Below are 20,727 nucleotides of genomic sequence, written 5' to 3'. Positions count from 1 at the left end.
CACACACACACACACACACTTCAACCCCCTCTTCTCCATTCCCACTTCTCCATTGCTCGCTCGCTGTGTCTGACCCTTGGGTCACTGTGCAGTGACTCTGAGGCTTGTCTAACTGGGCCTCTTGAAACTCTGGCCTTTACATTCCAGGGCCCCAAGGAGGGGGTCGTAGCCAGGCTTATTAACAGAGAAGGAGAGGGGGGAGAGAGAGGGAGTGTGGGAGAGAAGGAAGTCTCTGCCGGCAGGGATTATGTGCTGTTTCCTTGCCTGGAAGCTCTTGCCTTGTACCCTCCCACTCTCTCTCCCAGCTGAGCGGTTCTCCCACAAACTAAAGGAAACGGCAAAAACGTAAACCTGCTATTCTCCAGCTGCCACTGCCTTCTCACTGACTGCCCTTCTTGCTTTATTTTGTGCTCCCTCTTTCCCTCTCTCTGTGCTGCTGCTGGTGTGTGTGTGTGTGTGTGTGTGTGTGTGTGTGTGTGTGTGTGTGTGTGTGTGTGTGTGTGTGTGTGTGTGTGTGTGTGTGTGTGTGTGTGTGTGTGTGTGTGTGTGTGTGTGTGTGTGTGTGTGTGTGTGTGTGTGTGTGTGTTTCCATTGCCTTTTTCTGCTGTGCCGCAGGCACACATAGTGTAGAGGATTGGTGAAGATACTGATGGGGATGCACAGCTGCACGGAGGAAGCAGAAGCCGGTTCTCACTCTTCAGCTCCCCATCCCAACAACGGGACTACTGCCATCCTCCCTCTCCGAAGATGGGGAGGGGGGGGGGGTCGCCATATAGGAGCTCAGAAACATGGAGTGGATCCGAGGAGGGAGAGAGGAATCTTTTCACTCCTGGTGCTGGATGTCATGCTCTGCTATGCGTAGTGGTGAGTGTTTGGTTCTCTCTCCTTCTCCTTCTTTTTCTTACTCTGTGGAACAGTTACTTAAGCACCTAATGGTGCTCTTAGGAATGCGCGGGTTCCGAAACTGATGCTTCATATTCTTGTTGTTCATTATTTGTTGATTATGTTTATGATCTCTATTTTCTTATCATCATTTTCTATTTTCTTATCATACTTTTCAATCTTTTCCTTTTTCTATTTTGATTTCTAACTTTTCTCGGTCTCTAGTCGGCAGAGAACTGTTGATGTATTATCTGTTTGAATTGCAGTGTTACAGTGAAAGAGGGCTTTGTGCTTTTGAATCGTGTTGGAGGGTCAAGGTAGAGGTGGGGGGGGGGGGTACAAGGTAGGGTGATGGGGGAAGGGAATGTGTGTGAGGGGGTTGTGTGTTTTAAACAAATCAGATTCATAATATCAGGTCAATAATAATGGCATAAACTCAGCAAAACTGCTGCTTGTCTTTTTCCTCAGCACAGCTCACAGTGCTTGTCAACTCTGCTTGTTCTAGTGAAACATGCCTGCCTTAAACTGGAAAAGGACTGAGCCTCAACTGTGGCTCATTGGTGTTATCGTATTACTGGTGCCATCTTCATTGATTTATCGAAAGCATTTAGTTTATCATTCTATCTTACTAGGAAAGCTTAAACATTGGTTTCACTAACAGATCACTAAACTGGTTCCATGCATATCTTAGCAATAGAAAATATGTTTTCATAGGACACAAATCACAACTTCTTGGACTCAGTAGAGGTGTACCTGAAGGCTCAGTATTGGCCCCCCTTTTCTCTATATTCATAAATTAATTACTTCTAATTTGTCAGAATACACGTGTTCACTTATACACTGATGATACAGTGCTCTATACATCAAGTTCAAATATTTTACAGATTTTAGCGCAACAAAAATGGTTTCTAGCAAAGATGTTGGTTTTAAATAAAACAAAGTCCTTTTTCATGCTTTTTGGTACACAGCAAAGAATAAACTCCACAACTGGCAATTTCAAAATTCATGCAAGTGATAGAAAAATGTTGATACCTGGGTTAGAGGATAGATTCTGAATATCTTTTGGAAAGCATATTGATTATATTACTATAACCTTAGGTTACTATAAAGATCTAAGAATTGTTTTACTGTATCCATTAGAAAGACCTTAGTAACCCAACTGCTGCTTCCTGTCCTAGACTATGATGACATCTATCACAACACAACTAAGACTCTCTTTTATAACAATCTTTGCAGATTCATTCTTGTTTGCCATTATAAGACACATTGCACAATGTATGAATCAATAAATTGGCTGTCACTCCCAAACAGATGACTGCATTGGTACCAATTTCTTTTAAATGTGTCAACTTAAATTTCACAGTATATATTAAGGAACTTAATTTACAAGACTCACACAATAGCAATGGCAGCAATGACAAATTCCAAGGGCACGTCATGTCATTTGGAGCAAGATCTTTCAAACACAAAGGCCCAATTGACTGGAATAATTTACCTATGGAAATCTGAGAATTAAAATCACACAGTGAGTTTAAGAAAGCACTTTTTCAAATGTTAAGAACAAACTGTGTTTTAACTAATAGAATCATCACAATGTGAAAATATTTGTAAACATGCATGTATATTTTATAGGTACTTAGATTTATTCAGGGGTTTTTCTGCATGGAAAAGTCTTGTGCGGGCCGCCTAAGTATTTTTTGGGGCGCCTATGTCCAAACAGTAAAATGTGTAAATTGCAGGAAATTTGCTTTAAAAAATAAATAAAATTGTCACTGCTACCAGCAGGAGGGCCTCTAAAATGTTCAGTCAGCGAATGCACCATTGGCCACGCCCTCACCATGGCCACAACCAAAGTCCCATTTTGATCCAGAAATTACCCTGGTTTTATTATTTGTATTAGTAGTTGCACAAGTTGTTATTAGTTGTAGGCCTATTAATAGTTGCACAACTACTTTTTTTATGCGGTTAATATACGTTTTTTGTGTTTAAGAATTTCATTGTTATTATTATTATTATTATTAGACAGCCATATTATTATTTTTACTAAGTATTGTTTTGATTTGTTTTATTGTATTTGGACATTCTTGCAAACGAGATGGTGCATCTCAAGAGATTTCATCCTGCAAAATGCAAAATAAATAAATAAATTGTGTTGCAGCTCATTGAGCTAATTTAGAGTGTGCCATTTGTACTGTGTGGTTCACTGTTTGTCCACAGACAGAGGCACAATCCTCACTTTGTCAGGCTCTGGACTGCTAGTATGCCTCATGAATCCTGATTCAAATGAAAAAGTTATTGAAAGGCTGCTTGTTGGCATTTTGTTTGGGGTTCGTCTTTATGAAGTAGCATCTCGTAACTGGTTATGAGGAAAATATGGCCTTTTGTTCAGAGAAACTTTGCTATTTTGGCATCAAAGGATTTCATTTTAGCATATCAAAGAAGTGTGTGAATCCGACTGCTGAAGGATTAAAAACAGCCTGATAAAGACAGTGCACACAATAACTTGATTATTGTGGATAGTCAGATTTAATATATTAGTACGTTTAAAACATTTACATGCTTTGCAAGAAAAACTATTTCCCTAATAATCCTGTTTATATGGACACGTCTGAAGACAGTCTACCTGATCTGACTTTTGATGAATGTAGAAAATCGGCAATCAAAATACACGTTTTACCACATTATATTTTTGCTAAGCCTATTTGATTCTGAGTTCGGACATATCGAGTTTGTATGGAAAAACTATTTCTTATTAAAAAAAATAATAACCCCCTTTTCATGGTATCAAATTGGTAGTTAGTCTTGTCCCATTGCTGCAACTCCCGTATGGACTCGGGAGAGACGAAGGTCAAGATCCTCCGAAACACAACCCCTCCGAAACACAACCATGCCAGACTTCTTGACACACTGCTCGCTTAACCCAGCTTGCCACAGGAGTTGCTATTATGCGATGGGACAAGAACATCCTTGCCGGCCAAACCCTTCCCTAACCCAGACGACGCTGGGCCAATTGTGCACCGCCCCATGGGTTTCCCGGTTGCGGCTGGCTGCGACAGAGCCTGGACTTGAACCAGGGTCTCTAGTGGCACAGCTAGCACTGCAATGCAGGGCCTTAGACCACTGCGCCACTCAGGAGGCCCCTGTGAAAACTATTTCTAAGATACATACTTTCAGTTTTTCTGAACACACTTCACTTGCTCATAAGAGAGAGGCTTGCACTACCGGTGTTGGCGCATGTGAAGATCAAATACGCTGCTGGAACGGCGATTAAGCTGTTTACATGCCCTAATAATTCGAAAGATTTGTTCAGAAAACCAGGTTTTTTAATCGGTGTATGCTTACTTCAGTTTTGACCTTACGATTTAATATAAGCAGTGTGTTTACATTAATATTTCCATACTCGGCCTACTGCCATAATCAGTTTAATATCGAATTATTAGTGTGCATGTAAACATACTCATTGTTACACATTATATTTTTATAAATTGACTGTGACATTGTTTAACTTCCCAGGATTATAACAGGGTTTGATTCTCCGAATGTCAGATGTGATTGGCTGACAGCCGTGGTATATCAAACCGTTTACCATGGGTATGACAAAACATTTATTTTTACTGCTCTAATTACATTGGTGACCAGTTTATAATAGTAATAAGGCACCTTGGGGGTTTGTGGTATATGGCCAATATACCACGGCTAAGGGCTGTGTCCAGGCATGACGCCCTTAACTGTCGTATATTGGCCATATACCACATCCCCTTGTGCCTTATTGCTTAACTACTGTATCCTCGCTCAAAGGGATCAATCAATCTGATTTGTCTGACTGATTAGAACTATGAAACGGGTTGAGTTGGTTCTTCTCACTTCTCATTAGACTATATGAAATCCCATTAGACTATATCAAGGACCCTATCATTTGACATGTAGACACAGGCTTTTTAACGTGAAATAGCTACTAGCAATACTCTGAGAATTACAGTCGATTTTACTCTGAATGACGCAGCAACTTTATTTAGCCTACACACAGAATATTTAGCCTCCTTGATGGAGTTCTCTGCTATGCTCTTTTAGAAAAAAGGGTTCGGAAAAAGGATATTTGGCTGTCCCCATAGGGGAACCTTATTTTGGTTCCAGGTAGAACTATTTTGGGTTATTTCAAATGGTTCTCCTATGGGAACAGCCGAAGAACCCTTTAAGGTTCTAGATGGCACCTTTTTTTCTAAGAGTGTATACAACTGTGGTGAACAGCACAACCCACTGTGAATGGAGAGACCTGGAAATAGCTGTGCAACGACGCTTCCCATCCAACCTGACAGAGCCTTAAAGGATCTGCAGAGAAGAATGAAAGAAACTCCCCAAATACAGGTGTGCCAAGCTTGTAGCGTCATACCCAAGAAGACTCGAGGCTGTAGTCACTGCCTAAGGTGCTTCAACAAAGTACTGAATAAATGGTCTGAATACTTATGTTAATGTGATATTTTAATAAATTTTCGAATATGGCTGTAACGACACAAAATGTGGAAAAAGTCAAGGGGTCTGAATACTTACCGAATGCACTGTATGTTTACATTGCCAAAGCAACTGAAATAGGCAATAAACAAAAGTGAAATAAGTAATCAGAAATTAACAGTAAACATTCATCACAAAAGTTTCAGAAGAATAGAGACATTTCAAACGAGTGTCCATCCATCAGATGTCCCTGTGACACAAGAATGAAGTGTTTTGACAGGCGTTAATGGACTGCTTTCTCCTGCGAATGTTTGTATTTCAGAACATGGCCCCCGGCCTGGAAAAGGAAAGCAAAAAAAGGTAGAGTAGCGCTAGCATGATTTTATTTTGGTCTCCGCTCGCTGTCACTGCCAACGTCTTTTTCTGGGGCACAACTTGAAGTGTTCGTATGAAGAGAGGCAAGATATCAAGGGCATTGACTGTCTGTCATCCCTGCACTTTTATAAATACACACAAAGTATGTCCTCTACAGAATCTAGTTCTCTATTTTGGGCATGTAGGTCACTATCTCCTGAAGTAGCAGAATCACACACCTTCCCTAACGAGGCCTGATGATGAAGTCATTGTGGTTTTATTTTGGGCAGATAGAAGTGGCTGCTGCTCCACATTACAGGCCCTTCAGTCATACACCTACTTCTACTGCTCTCTCTCTCTCTCTTTCTCTCTCTCTTTCTCTCTCTCGCCACATGGCTTTCTGCTTTCAATCTGTCCTCCTTTAATCCCAGCTATCTATCACATCCCACCAGCTATTCTTGGTGTGAAAGTAACCTGAGACAAACTGAACTATAGGTGCCTTCTAGGAGATGTGCGCTTCTATAATACAGCAGTGTAGCTTCAACTAATTTCTGGAAACACGGTGGCAAGAACCACCAGACTTGTGAAGCCAGAATGATTTCTTTTTGGCTGTTTTGGTGGAGATCTGGTGACATCTTTTACCTGTGTCCGGTCGGGGTGAGTGTCTTATTAACCTGTGTTGTACCTTAAGCTTATGTCAGGTGTGTCTATGTTTCTGCCTCTGTAAAAGTAAGTTGTCTGTGTCTGTACCAGGTCATGTCTTTTTCTATGCCTTGGATAGGCATCTGTTTATCTATAATGTTGTTTAGCCCGTGTCTGTATGTCTGTCTGTGACAGGTTACTCAGTGTGTCCCTCCCTCAGCCTCTCATCATTCTATGTATTAGTCTCATTGCTGTTAGTGGGGAATAGAAGGAAAAGCTCAATTAGCCCTAGTGTTTTATTAACTGCTAGCCTGCCGCCAACTGCTAGTTGCTAAGTGACTGACAGAGGCACCATTCAGGATGAAAACACAACCCAGAGACCCTAACAGGAACTAAGACTCAGATTCAGGAAACGGATTTTCTCAGAACAGCAGGAAAAGAGAGAGAGAGGCTTGCGACGTGTACTGTATGTTGCCATGGTTTGAAGGTGTTATGAGTTATTTTGTGTATGGACTGATTTTTATTAATGTCATTTTTGGCGCATGTGATGCTGAGCCATAGTTAAGGGGTTTAAACAAATGACCAGATGTGAATGTTGATATCATTATTACACTCATTGATTTGGCCTTGTATAAATCAGATATGATATGTTACAAGCCCATATTCCATATGGAAGAAATTGGTACAGTTAGTAGGTCTATGTCAATTAAATTGATAGGGCATCCAAATCCATCAAATATATGCAATACACTCAGCAAATATGCAGACACACACATGTGTGCGTGTTTGTAGTGTTGGACCTGCACAGGATAGAGCTCTCCCACTACTGGCTCCCATCGGGTTGGTTGTACAGAGAATGATGTCATGTCTGCCATGGCGACTGTGTGTCCCTCCACCACTGATCCGTTTCTTATCCAGCTGTCCTGACTGACACAAAACAGAGAATGAAAGGGGGGGGGGGGTTGTATTTTCACCCTCAATGCCACCCACCACCATTCCCAATTCTCAAGCAAATGTATCCCTTTTTTTTATTTAGCCAGCTTTACATAGATAAATGTATTCACGACTAATAAAAGAGATTAGGGCCAGACTAAGAGACTCTGCCCAAACTTGAACGATTCCAACACGTTATTTATGTAAAGTGCTGATGTTTCTTCTCTGGCTGGTTGCTTGCCGATTTACGTATTGTAAAATTTCAATTAAATGCAGATTCTCAAATAGCCACCTGTCACTTTTAATAGCCGGGCAATGGCACACATTTCAGCAGATAAATGCCTGTTTCAAATAAATGGCAGGTCTAAATGAATTGTTTACGAGGTTTAATGTGTTGATTTGTTACATTAAATATTTCAGTAATGACTGTAAATAATTATGTCAATCATCCATTTTTATCACTAGTAAGAAACTGCTAGACATTGGCTGCTAACAGCTGAGAACTGCTAGCTTACTGGCAAGCACAAAACCAGTCAAAAACTTTGGAAGTACAGACTCCAAGAAATCGGCCGATCTCCCTCTAGTGGTGAACTGCTGAAAATTCACAGTCAAAGATGAGAATTATTATTCTGTCAAGAAAAAGTTCTTTTTGTATTTTTCTTTATGGAGGCATATTAAGACAAAAGAAACGTGACAGTGTGTAAATAATAACACATTAGTGCAGGAAATTAAGAAATTGGTTAAAATGCTGGAATTAAACAATTAACAATGCAAATAAGCAAAAGCTGTGTGCATTAAGGAAATAGAAGCCTGGCTCAAATAGAAGCCTGTCTCTAATAAGCACCTGTTGTGTTCAGTAATTTAAACAAATAAACACCTGGGCTATTAATTTAAGTTTTACAGTATTTTCCATTGGGCAGAACTAAGTTGTCCAATTTAGTTTTTCATCAGTTTAAGAGCAGTTTATTTTGGGCAGTTACCCTGTGTTTGAGGGTCAAGAGATCATGGGGCAATTTGTCTCCTCTCCTTTGGAGCTGACAGGACCTCGTCCTCTGTGTTTGCAAGGGGGGCTTGTTTCATTGGCTTGTGAGTTGTGTGTTGGGCTGACTGGTGTGAACCACATGACACTAGCCTCTGGACCATTTTAACCACCTCTGCTCCAGGCCGGCTTTTTGATGGGCCAGTCATACATACATACATGCATGCATACATACATACATACAGACAGACAGACAGACAGACAGACAGACAGACAGACAGACAGACAGACAGACAGACAGACAGACAGACAGACAGACAGACAGACAGACAGACAGACAGACAGACAGACAGACAGACAGACAGACAGACAGACAGACAGACAGACAGACAGAGGTGGGGGTGAGTGGGAGGGGACTGTGAGGGGGAGGAGTGGACGTGCCGTACTTAGGGGGTATATTTGGAAATGGCTTCAATAATAATATTTTTTGTCTCCATCGTGTGTGTGTGTGTGTGTGTGTGTGTGTGTGTGTGTGTGTGTGTGTGTGTGTGTGTGTGTGTGTGTGTGTGTGTGTGTGTGTGTGTGTGTGTGTGTGTGTGTGTGGAGGGGGTGGGGTAGAGGTGGAGGATAATGCAGGCACAAAAGGCTAAGGCAAACATTGGCTGTAAGACAAAGGACTGCCCTATGCAGGTCACCGGGGGGTTAACTCGTCCCATTGTCTGGCACTAGTGATCGTAATTGAGGGAGGTTTTAAACCCCACTGGCAAATTAGGGACTCTGCAACTGAGTGCTGAGACACTGGGGTGTAGGGTAGGGTCATGGTCAAAGCCTGGAAGATGGGGAGAGAGAGGAAGGCTGTAGTTTGGACAGCAGTCAGTCAGACACAGCACCACACAACATGGGGTTGGGTTAGCACAGAGCTTGAATATTCACTATGGTATTATCATAGCCAGGCTATTTACTCAGACCAGGGGAGCCAGGGGGAAAGCACTCCCATCCCTTCCCATCTATCTGATGAACTATGGATGTTAGTTGTTGAGTAAAAAGTGATTGTTTTTGATATTATCAACATAATATTACACAGTTGCAATTAGAATAATACACATTTTAAAGGCTACAGTTCTCTAAAGACAAGGTGCTTTGACTGTAAATTCAAAATCAGAAAATATTATTCTTGCTTCTTGGTGACAAAAAAAATCATTCTTATGTCAGACCATAAAGAAATGACCCTAATGTATAAATTACTGTCATATGTTTGGTTTAACAAATATTTTATTATCCAGTTATCTACTGATCTAATCAGCAGTTTGCCCACAATAATGATAGTTTAGTCGAGCATTTACAATAAGGGTAGTAACTATTTATTCAGTTATGACACACTTTACCACATGAAATGCTTTACCATAACATGACAATGGCGTGGTTATTATGTGCTAGTAAAGCTAGAGGGGAAAACATTCTTGCTATTGTTTTTTAGATTCTCCCTCATCTTTTTTACTAAACGTAAATCTACTATTAATTGGGTTTATTTTAAGAATGTACATTTTAGGAACCATTTTAATTCTAGAGAAATGTGAACATTCCACTCAAATCAGGTACAGGACAAATATCTATTTACTATTTTTCAAAATGTTTCAAGTGAGGGTGTGTGTATGTGTGTTATTCTGTGTATGTGTGACTAAAGGGCTGTAGTGAGACAGGTTTAGAAGCTTTTAAGGAAGATTGGGGGAGTGGAAACCTAACACTGCTTGGCTGTTGCTCTGTGTACATGAACCTTACAGCTGCTGGATTGAAAGAGGGAAGAGGGAAGAGAGTGAGGGAGTGTGGTGTGCGCAGTAATTAGTTGTCTGGTTTTCTATTGACCAGTCTGGTGCGGGGGCCTTGGGGACTGTTAAATTTGCCATTAAAAGTGAAAGGATTACGCACCCAAAAGAAATAAAAGAGCCAATGAATAGATGGTGAGCCAAATGGAGGACTGCTGTTTTCCCCTCTTTTCCCCTCCATCTGTCCTGACATATTTTCCTGTAAAAACCAGAAACCTGGTGAAACCTCATTCTTTTATGATGAGTGAATAATAAACATATAGGTCATGATATGTTTATGTAGTGGTTATGACCACCATTCTTTAAGGAGAACTAAAATAGTGTTTCTATAATAGTATGTTAAGGGTGATTCCTCACGACATTTAATCAAAAGGGTGCTTTGGAGGAAGTATTGTTGACATATGTTTGACATTTGTATCTTCTAGTATAATTGAGAAATAATTAAAGTTGGAATGTTTGTGACATTTTGTCCTTACTCAGGCCTCCTTTGTGATTCATGACAACATAATGTTTTATTTGTAGGTGCTAAAGCAAACATTGGTGTCATATTGAGCTTTACCGCTTGCTCTATTATAGGAGTAGTATTTTGATTTCAATAACAATGATCATAGATTAATTTATAAATATTGAAAATATTGAAAATAGACTATTTTTGATTTTGCAATATGTTCCATATATTGTTTAACATAATATACTCTACGGGCATATCAAAGCTACTTTCAGTTATGATCCAATTTGTAAGCATTACCAACAATGTGAATGTGAAAATAGATTTTTAAATGGTCACCCTATGCTGGTGATTTGCAGGATGTGCAATGATACAAGTGAAAGGTGGGCTGTGATTGGTTACAGTGCCTACTATGCCAATTTCTCTGTGTAAAATGGGCCATACCTTTGAAACTAGCAGAGATCCCACTCTGGAACTTTGATATGCCCATAGAGTATACTATGTTCAACAATATATTGACAAATTAGCCAAATATTTTTTTTATCAATGTAAGAAAACAAAACACTACTCATATTAAAGGAAGCTGTAGTGCTTCATATAACACACATTCTTGCTATGTAGCACCTACAGATGAAACATTATGGAGTAATTATGGGGTAAGGCCAAAATGTCACAAATGTTCCAACTTCAATTCATTATCAAATATGTCAACAATTCTTCCTACAAAGGACACTTTTATATGGATTAAATGTCATGAAAATCCAACAAATCCTGGTCTTTTTCTTGTTCTAGTTTCATGAGGAATCACCCTAAACCAGGGCTCATCAACTAGATGTTTTTTTCATCAGCGTTTTATTATGTTTTCTGGAACATAATTACAAATAATTTGTAGATTGACATAATCATTTCAAACCTTGCTTACATGTGTATACTATCAGATGTGACTTTCTATTATGTATGGGAATACTTGGGAACAGATTTCTAAAATTCAAATCACTTGGAGCTGGTTTCCGGGTGTTTTTATTTTGCTCAGAACTTAGGGGGCCCAATAAAACCACCAAAATAAAACCACTACATTTGGCACGTGACCCGTTAGTTGGGGAACCCTGCCCTAAACTCACTGTCAAAGTTTCAAACATTGGGCAGCGCATGTTTGTCATAGAAGGCTATTTCCAAATCATTTCCTGGTGTTCGCCATGAACGGTGCGACATTAACTGTGCGTGCCTGCGTGCATGTGTTCAAATGTGTGTGTTTAATAAAACTCCTGCTGTGATTGGTCTCACTTTCAGAGAGAGAGCTCGAGACAGACAGGCAGAACATCTGCCCTAGTCATTGGGCCCACAGAGAGAGAGAGCTAGAGACAGACCGACAGACAGACGGCCAGAAAAGAGGGAGACCAAAAGAGACTGTTCTCGGTTGCTGCTCACTTACAGTCTAGCCCGGTCAGTTCGCAGCAGGGGTGAGCTGTCTAAAGCTCTCTGTCGCCAGACATATGGGGGTCTGGCGTGGTGGGGGGTCAGGAGTGCGGCTAGGGGGAGGGGGGTCAAAAGCCCCAGACCAAGCAGTAACACGATCTCCTTGTGATGACTGCCAAGGTCTGTTTGAGAGGGACGGTGGCGGGACGGCTGGTTGAAGAAATGGTGCGTACAGTATGAGGGATCTGTCATAGTGAGTTAACATTAGCCTTCTTGTGCGTAGCCTGCTGAACTGTAAGCCTTGAGCATATCTTTGGGATGACAGAGGAATGATGTCATGTTCTCTCTGTTTGTCTAGCTGGTACAGCTGAGGAGAGGCGGAGGGAGACCTTACTTACTCTATGACTCAGTTAGGACACACACAGTTTGGGCCATCAGGACACTATCCAAACAAGAAGATAAAAACCACAGGCCTTTTTCTCTTTTGGGTTTTGTAACTCTCTCACCACAAAACTCTATGGCTCGATTAGAAAAAAATGTAATGACTTCAAACAACTTTTTTGTTGCCTTTGTTGGATTGTATTTTTCCTTTGATTGGGTTTGACATGATTTGAACTCTGAGTTTGTTTAAACTGGAGGATTTTATCAGACTTGGCTCATATTTCTGGCAGGCAGCTTTTTGATCCAGGCGAGAGTGAGCACCCTTGTAGATAAGACACCCAATCTGGTTGAGATCCCGGTGTGATTACCCCAGTGTAAATACAGCAGAGAGACTGGCCTACAGTTGGCCAGGCAGGGAGGGCCTGAAGGGAATCAGACAGAGACCCAAATATCCAATATGAATTTATCACTGTGTATCATATGTTTTAATGTGTTTGATTCCATTCCATTTATTCTATTCCAGCCATTACAATGAGCTCGTCCTCCTATAGCTCCTCCCACCAGCTTCCTCTGGTGTATGAGTGTCACAGAAGAACAGTTAGAAGAATAGAAGGCATGAATCCCAGTTTGTTACAGCATATCAATATCATAAAAGAAAAATAACAATATCACAATGAGTACATGCAGACAATAATGCAATTTATTGTGGATAGTACAATTAATATAATAGTTTGATTAAAACATTTACATGCTTTGCAAAGTGAACGATTTCCCTAATAATCCTGTTTACATGGACACATCTGAAATCAGGTTACCTGATGGCACTCGGATAAATTCGGACATATGAAGTTTGTATGTGAAAACTACTTCTAAGACACATACATTCAGTTGTTGGCCCGCTCAGCTGGTGCTATCACATGCCGATTAAGGTGTTTACCAGTGGCGGTCAGTGCCGTTTAAGATGAGGGAGGACAAAAAAAATGTATGAGCATATCCTTATTTCTATTACAGCATATTGGATGACTGTCATTCATATTCCATTCAGCCAGCTCAATGTAACAGCGACAGGCTAATACATGATACTCTAATTTTCCCTATACCCATCATGAGGTTACTACAACCTAGCCTATGAATGAAACGTATGTGCACAGGTTGAGAGAAATTTGAGTAATCAAGGTGACAGACACTGACACATTGAATACGGCCTTGCATACTCTTGCCTGCATCTAGCTGATCTAGTGTGTAATCATTTGTCAGAGGGGATGGATGCTGTTTCACAGGCTCCTAACCAACTGTGCTATTTTGTTGTTTTTTTTGCATTGTTTGTAACTCCTTTTGTACGTAATGTTGCTCCTACCGTGTCTTATGACCGAAAAGATCTTCTAGATGTCAGAACAGCGATTACTCACCTCGAACTGGAGAAGATTTTTTCTTTAATGAGTCCAAGGCGAAGGATATTCTGCTTTGTCGAGACAAGGCCCAAATCCACGTCATCCGCGTGAAGAAAGGATAGAGAAAAAGGTGGAGGAGGGCGTGGTGCCTTGTAAGAATTTGCTGACGAGTAGGTAAACAACCACTACCATCTTTTATTGTCCAACGTGCAATCATTGGAAAACAAACTGGACGATCTACGATTAAGAATATCCTGCCAACGGGACATTAAAAACTGTAATATCATATGTTTCACTGAGACGTGGCTAAACAACGACACAGATAATATGGAGCTAGCTGGCTTCTACGTGCATTGGCTGGACAGAGCAGCTACGTCAGGTAAAATTAGGGGCGTGGGTGTGTGTCTATTTGTCAATAACTGCTGGTGCGCGATGTCTAATATTAAAGAGGTCTCGAGATATTGCTCGCCTGAGGTAGAATACCCCATGATAAGCTGTAGACCACACTATCTACCAAGAAAGTTCTCATCTATATTATTCGCAGCCGTCTATTTACCACCACAAAACAATGCTGGCTCTAAGACTGCACTCAACGAGCTGTATAAGGACATAAGCAAACAAGAAAATTCTCATCCAGCAGCAACACTCCTAGTGGCCGGGGACTTTAATGCAGGCAAAATTTATTCCGTTTTACCTCATTTATACCAGAATGTCACATGTGCAACCAGAGGAGAAAAAAAACCTCAAGACCACCTTTACTCCAAACACAGAGACGCATACAAAGCTCTTCCTCGACGTCCATTTGGCAAATCTGACCATAATTCTATCCACCTGAATCCTGCTTACAAGTAAAAACTAAAGCAGGAAGTACCAGTGACTCACTCAATACGGAAGTGGTCAGATGATGCGGATGCTACGCTACAAGACTGTTTTGCTAGCACAGACTGGAATATGATCCGGGATTCATCCAATGGCATTGAGGAGTATACCACCTCAGTCACCGGCTTCATCAATAAGTGCATCGATGACATCATACCCATAGTGACCATACGTGCATAGCCCAACCAGAAGCCATGCAATACAGCCAACATCTGCACCGAGCTAAAGGCTAGAGCTACCGCTTTCAAGGAGCGGGACACTAACGCCCTCAGACGAACCATCAAGTAGGCAAAGCGTCAATAAAGGACTAAATTGAATCCTACTACACCGGCTCTGACGCTCGTCGGATGTGGCAGGGCTTGAAAACTATTACGGACTACAAAGGGAAATCCAGCCGCGAGCTGCCCAGTGACACGAGCCTACCAGACGAGCTACATTTATTTTATGCTCGCTTCGAGGCAAACAACAATGAAGCATTTATGAGAGCACCAACTGTTCCGGACAACTGTGTGATCACGCTCTCCGTAGCCGATGTGAGCAAGACCTTTAAACAGGTCAACATTCACAAAGCCGCGGGGCCAGACGGATTCCCAGGACGTTGTACTGAAATCATGCGCGGACCAACTGGCAAGTGTCTTCACTGACATTTTCAACCTCTCCCTGACCGAGTCTGTAATACCTACATGTTTCAAACAGACCACCATAGTCCCTGTGCCCAAGAAAGCGAAGGTTACCTGCCTAAATGATTACCGCCCCGTAGCACTCAGGTCGGTAGCCATGAAATGCTTTGAAAGGCTGGTCATCACTCACATCAAAACCATAATCCCAGAAACCCTAGACCCACTCCAATTCGCATACCGCCCCAACAGATCCACAGATGACGCAATCTCAATCGCACTCCACACTGCCCTTTCCCACCTGGACAAAAAGAACACCTATGTGAGAATGATGTTCATTGACTACAGCTCAGCAATCAACACCATAGTACCCACGAAGCTCATCACTAAGATAAGGACCCTGGGATTAAACACCTCCCTCTGCAACTGGATCCTGAACTTCCTGAGGGGCTGCCCCCAGGTGGTAAGGGTCAGCAACAACACATCTGCTTCGCTGATCCTCAACACTGGGGCCCCTCAAGGGTGCGTGCTTAGTCCCATCCTGTACTTCCTCTTCACCCACGACTGTGTAGCCAAGCACAACTCCAACACCATCATTAAGTTTGCTAACAACACAACAGTGGTAGGCCTGATCACCGACAATGATGAGACAGCCTATAAGGAGGAGGTCAGAGACCTGGCAGTGTGGTGCCAGGACAGCAACCTCTCCCTCAATGTGAGCAAGACTATGGAGCTGATTGTGGACTATTGGAAAAGAAGGGCCAAACAGACAGGGCTGAATTGGAGTGGGTCGAGAGTATCATGTTCCCTGTTGTCCACATCGCCAACAAACTATCATGGTACAAACACACCAAGACAGTCATGAAGAGGGCACAACAACACCTTTTCCCCCTCAGGAGACTGAAAAGATTTCGCATGGGTACCTAGATCCTCAAAAGGTTCTACAGCTGCACCATCGAGAGCATCCTGACCGGTTGCATCACCGCCTGGTATAGCAACTGCTCAGCATCTGAACGTAAGGTGCTGCAGAGGGTAGTGTGTATTGGCCAGTACATCACTGGGTCCAAGCTTCCTGCCATCCAGGACCTATATACTAGGCAGTGTCAGAGGAAGGCCCTAAAAATAGTCTACGACTCCAGTCACCCAAGTCATAGACTGTTCTCTCTGCTACCGCACAGCAAGCTGTACCGGAGCGTCAAGTCTAGGACCAAAAAGGCTCCTTAACAGCTTCTCCCCCAAAGCCGTAGAATGCTGAACAATTTGTCATATGGCCCCCTGGACTATTTACATTGACACCACCCCCCCCTCTTTGATTTTACACTGTTGCTACTCACTGTTTATTATCTGTGCATAGTCACTTTACAAATTACCTCAACTAACCTGTACCCCCGCACATTAACTCTGTACCGGTACCCCCTGCATATAGCCTCGTTACTGTTACAGCATGTACATTTCTTGTGTTACTTGTTTGTTTTTTTTACTTTAGTTTATATAGAAAATATGTCAATATTTTCTTAACTGCATTGTTGGTTAAGTAAGTAAGTAAGCTTCTCTCGGTAAGGTACCTGTTGTAGTCGGCGAGATGTGACAAATAAAATTTGATTTGATTTACAGTTGCAAACAAAAGTTTCTATTGGACAAATTCAGGTACGTTTATTCCCGTTTCGTTCTGTTTGCTTCCGTTTAAAAAACGTTTTTCAACAGAATCTGCAAAATTAATACACCGCTGATTACACTTAAGCACAGTTCACTTTCATAGCAGCCACATACAAACAGCATGATCCCTTTGGTCGTTGTATAATTAATTCTCACATCTACGTGCTCTCCTCCTCTCACATTTTCCCTTCACTTGTGGACTTCAGTGTACAACACACATGATGTCTGTGACCAGGCGAAAAAACCTTTCCAAGCCAAACCTCCATATCATAACTGCTAACCACTACACACAAACTACATCGCTGTCACCATATTAACGTCATAGTCAACATAGCTACTAGAAATAACGCATTAGTAAACCCGCTACAATCATGCAGTACTATGTACAGTCTACAGCAAGCAATTTAGCAGTTACAACGGCGGGTCCAGGTGCCAATAAATTAATACAATCAAAAGCTTTCTTTGACTTGGAAGACTTCCAGTTTGATGCCCATAGCCAGCTAGATAACATAGCATCGCCCTCTGTTTGAGCCGGGTGTTTGAGTAGGCTAAACTAGCTAGCTGCATTCGCTAGTGTTGATGATTAGTTATTTGAGAAGGAGACAAGTCAAGACGCTGGACCGGGTGATTCAGTTTATAGTAAGGCAGTTTATTATGAGACAAAGATATTTGGCAAAGCGTGCACGGACTCCTTCGTTTAGCTCATAGGGAACTAGCAGAAGAGAGCCCCGAAACATAGTATACATCCAATTTATACAATGAAATAACAGTGTGTTGACGTTGAGTCTAGTAGGTCCGCTCTCCTGACTGGTCGATGAGTGGAGGGACGGTCCACTCTCCAGGTGGTGTCGACTTCCCATTGGCCCTTGGCAGTGTCCTTTGTCCTCGGAGTCCAACACACCTAAGTGTGTGTGTGTGTGTGTATTTCTGGTAATTCGTGTCTGGGTGCTTGCGATATTCATGGAATGTTGTTCTTTACACCAGTGGTCAGTTCGGGTGGCTAGGGCTTAAGTCAGCCATCTGTCTCTGGGTGTGGTCGTGATTGGTATCAGTTGGTCGCTCAATATGTCTCTGGAATTTTGTTGTGTGCTGTTGTGAAACATGTTGTGCTGTTGCCCTCCTTATATATCATTAGGTAAAACGTTAGATTATCTTTATTACACTAGCTAATTCAAAGTGAAAGTGAAAATAAAAACTAAATATCTCTCTCTCTCTTGCTTCTCCTTCATTTTTGAAGAAATTAATTTGTTCAAAACTGTTCAACAATTGTCTGTCTTTCTCTTTGAGTCAACTACTCACCGCATTTTATGCACTCCATTGCTAGCTGGCTGTAGCTTATGCTTTCTCTGATCCTTTGATTGGGTGGCCATGTTAGTTGATGCTGCAAGAACTCCGATAGGTTGGAACACATTCTCCGGAAGTTGTAATGATTGCGGCGTACAGTGCATTCGGAAACTATTCAGACCCCTAAACTTTTTCCACATTTTGTTACGTTACAGCTTTTTTCTAAAATGGATTAAATAAATGTTTTTCCTCATCAATCTACACACAGTATCCCATACTGACAAAGCGAAAACAGTTTTTTTATTTTAGCGAATTTCTATAAAATAAAAAACAGATACCTTATATACATAAGTATTCAGACCCTTTGCTATGAGACTCGACATTGAGCTCAGGTGCATCCTGTTTCCATTGATCATCAACTTGATTGCAGTCCACCTGTGGTAAATTAAATTGATTGGATATGATTTGGAAAGGCACACACCTGTCTATAAAGTTCCACAGTTGACAATGCATGTCAGAGCAAAAAGCAAGCCATGAGGTCGAAGGAATTATCCATAGAGCTCTGAGACAGGATTGTGTTGAGGCACAAATCTGGGGAAGCTTACCAAAACATTTCTTCAATATTGAAGGTCCCCAAGAACACAGTGTCCTCCATCAATCTTAAATGGATGAAGTTTGGAACCACCAAGACTCTTGCTAGAGCTGGCTGCACGGCCAAACTGAGCAATAGGGGGAGAAGGGCCTTGGTCAGGGAGGTGACCAAGAACCCGATGGTCACTCTGACAGAGCTCCAGAGTTCCTCTGTGGAGAGGGGAGAACCTTCCAGGAGGACAACCATCTCTGCAGCACTCCACCCATCAGGCCTTTATGGTAGAGTGGCCAGACTGAAGCCACTCTTCAGTAAAAGGCACATGAGAGCCTGCTTGGAGTTTGCGAAAAGGTGGCCCCTAAAGGACTCTCAGACCATGAGAAACAAGATTCTCTGGTCTGATGAAACTAAGACTTAACTCTTTGGCTGAATGCCAAGCATCACGTCTGGCGGAAACCTGGCACCATCCCTACGGTAAAGCATGGTGGTGGCAGCATCATGCAGAGGGGATGTTTGTCAGCGGCAGTGACTGGGAGACTCGTCAGGATCGAGGGAAAGATGAACAGAGCAAAGTACAAAGAGATCCTTGATGAAAATCTTCTCCAGTGCACTCAGGACCTCAGACTGGGGTTCACCTTCCAACAGGACAACGACCCTAAGCACAGTCAAGACAATGCAGGAGTCTCTGAATGTCCAGAGCTCGGATTTGAACCCGATCAAACATCTCTGGAGAGACCTGAAAATACAGTTGAAGTCGGAAGTTTACATACACCTTAGCCAAATACATTTAAACTCAGTTTTTCACAACTCCTGACATTTAATCCTAGTATAAATTACCTGTCTTAGGTCAGTTAGGATCACCACTTTATTTAAAGAATGTGAAACTGTCTGAATAATAGTAGAGAGAATTATTTATTTCAGCTTTTATTTATTTTATTACATTCCCAGTGAGTCAGAAGTTTACATACACTCAATTAGTATTTGGTAGCATTGCATTTAAATTGTTAAACTTAGGTCAAACGTTTCAGGTAGCCTTCCACAAGCTTCCCACAATAAGTTGGGTGAATTTTGGCCCATTCCTCCTGACAGAGCTGGTGTACCTGAGTCAGGTTTGTAGGCCTCCTTGCTCGCACACGCTTTTTCAGTTCTGCCCACAAATTTTCTATAGGATTGAGGTCAGGGCTTTGTGATGGCCACTCCAATACCTTGACTTTGTTGTCCTTAAGCCATTTTGCCACAACTTTGAAAATATGCTTGGGGTCATTGTTCATTTGGAAGACCCATTTGCGACCATGCTTTAACTTCCTGATTGATGTCTTGAGATGGTGCTTCAACATATCCACATAATTTTTCTCCCTCATGATGCCATCTATTTTGTGAAGTGCACCAGTCCCTCCTGCAGCAAAGCACCCCCACAACATGATGTTTCCACCCCCGTGCTTCATGGTTGGGATGGTGTTCTTCGGCTTGCAAGCATCCCCCTTTATCCTTCAAACATAACAATGGTCATTATGGCCAAACAGTTCTATTTTTTTCATCAGACCACAGGACAAAAAGTACGATCTTTGTCCCTATGTGCAGTTGCAAACCTTTGTCTGGCTTTTTTATGGCGGTTTTGGAGCAGCGGCTTCTTCCTTGCTGAGTGCACTTTCAGGTTATGTTGATATAGGACTTGTTTTACTGTGGATATAGATACTTTTGTACCTGTTTCTACCAGCATCTTCACAAGGTCCTTTGCTGTTGTTCTGGGATTGATTTGCACTTTTCACCAAAGTACGTTCATCTCTAGGAGACAGAACGCATCTCCTTCCTGAGCGGTATGACGGCTACGTGGTCCCATGGTGTTTATACTTGCGTACTATTGTTTGTACAGATGAACGGGGTACCTTCAGGCGTTTGGACATTTTTCCCAAGGATGAACAAGACTTGTGGAGGTCTACAATTTCTTTCTGAGGTCTTGGATGATTTATTTCGTTTTTCCGATGATGTCAAGCAAAGAGGCAC

The 20,727-nt window shown here is 41.9% G+C and overlaps 1 long non-coding RNA gene across 5 annotated transcripts in view; it reads left to right on the top strand.

Moving 5' to 3' along the window:
• Positions 1–217: 217 nt before the first annotated feature.
• LOC106567934 (uncharacterized) overlaps positions 218–20,727 on the top strand; it is a 90,505-nt gene continuing 69,995 nt past the window's right edge. For 3 of the 5 annotated variants that reach the window (XR_001320197.2, XR_001320200.2, XR_001320198.2), the window contains exon 1: positions 521–864. This is a non-coding gene — a long non-coding RNA (uncharacterized lncRNA). Of the gene's footprint in view, positions 865–20,727 lie in introns of all 5 variants that reach the window. The other 2 variants (XR_001320196.2, XR_001320201.2) reach the window with 2 other exon arrangements.

Source organism: Salmo salar, chromosome ssa13, assembly GCF_905237065.1.
Source record: "Salmo salar chromosome ssa13, Ssal_v3.1, whole genome shotgun sequence".
Classification (NCBI taxonomy): domain Eukaryota; kingdom Metazoa; phylum Chordata; class Actinopteri; order Salmoniformes; family Salmonidae; genus Salmo; species Salmo salar.
Note: the sequence above shows the minus strand (reverse complement) of the source record. Positions and strands in the feature narration are given on the sequence as shown.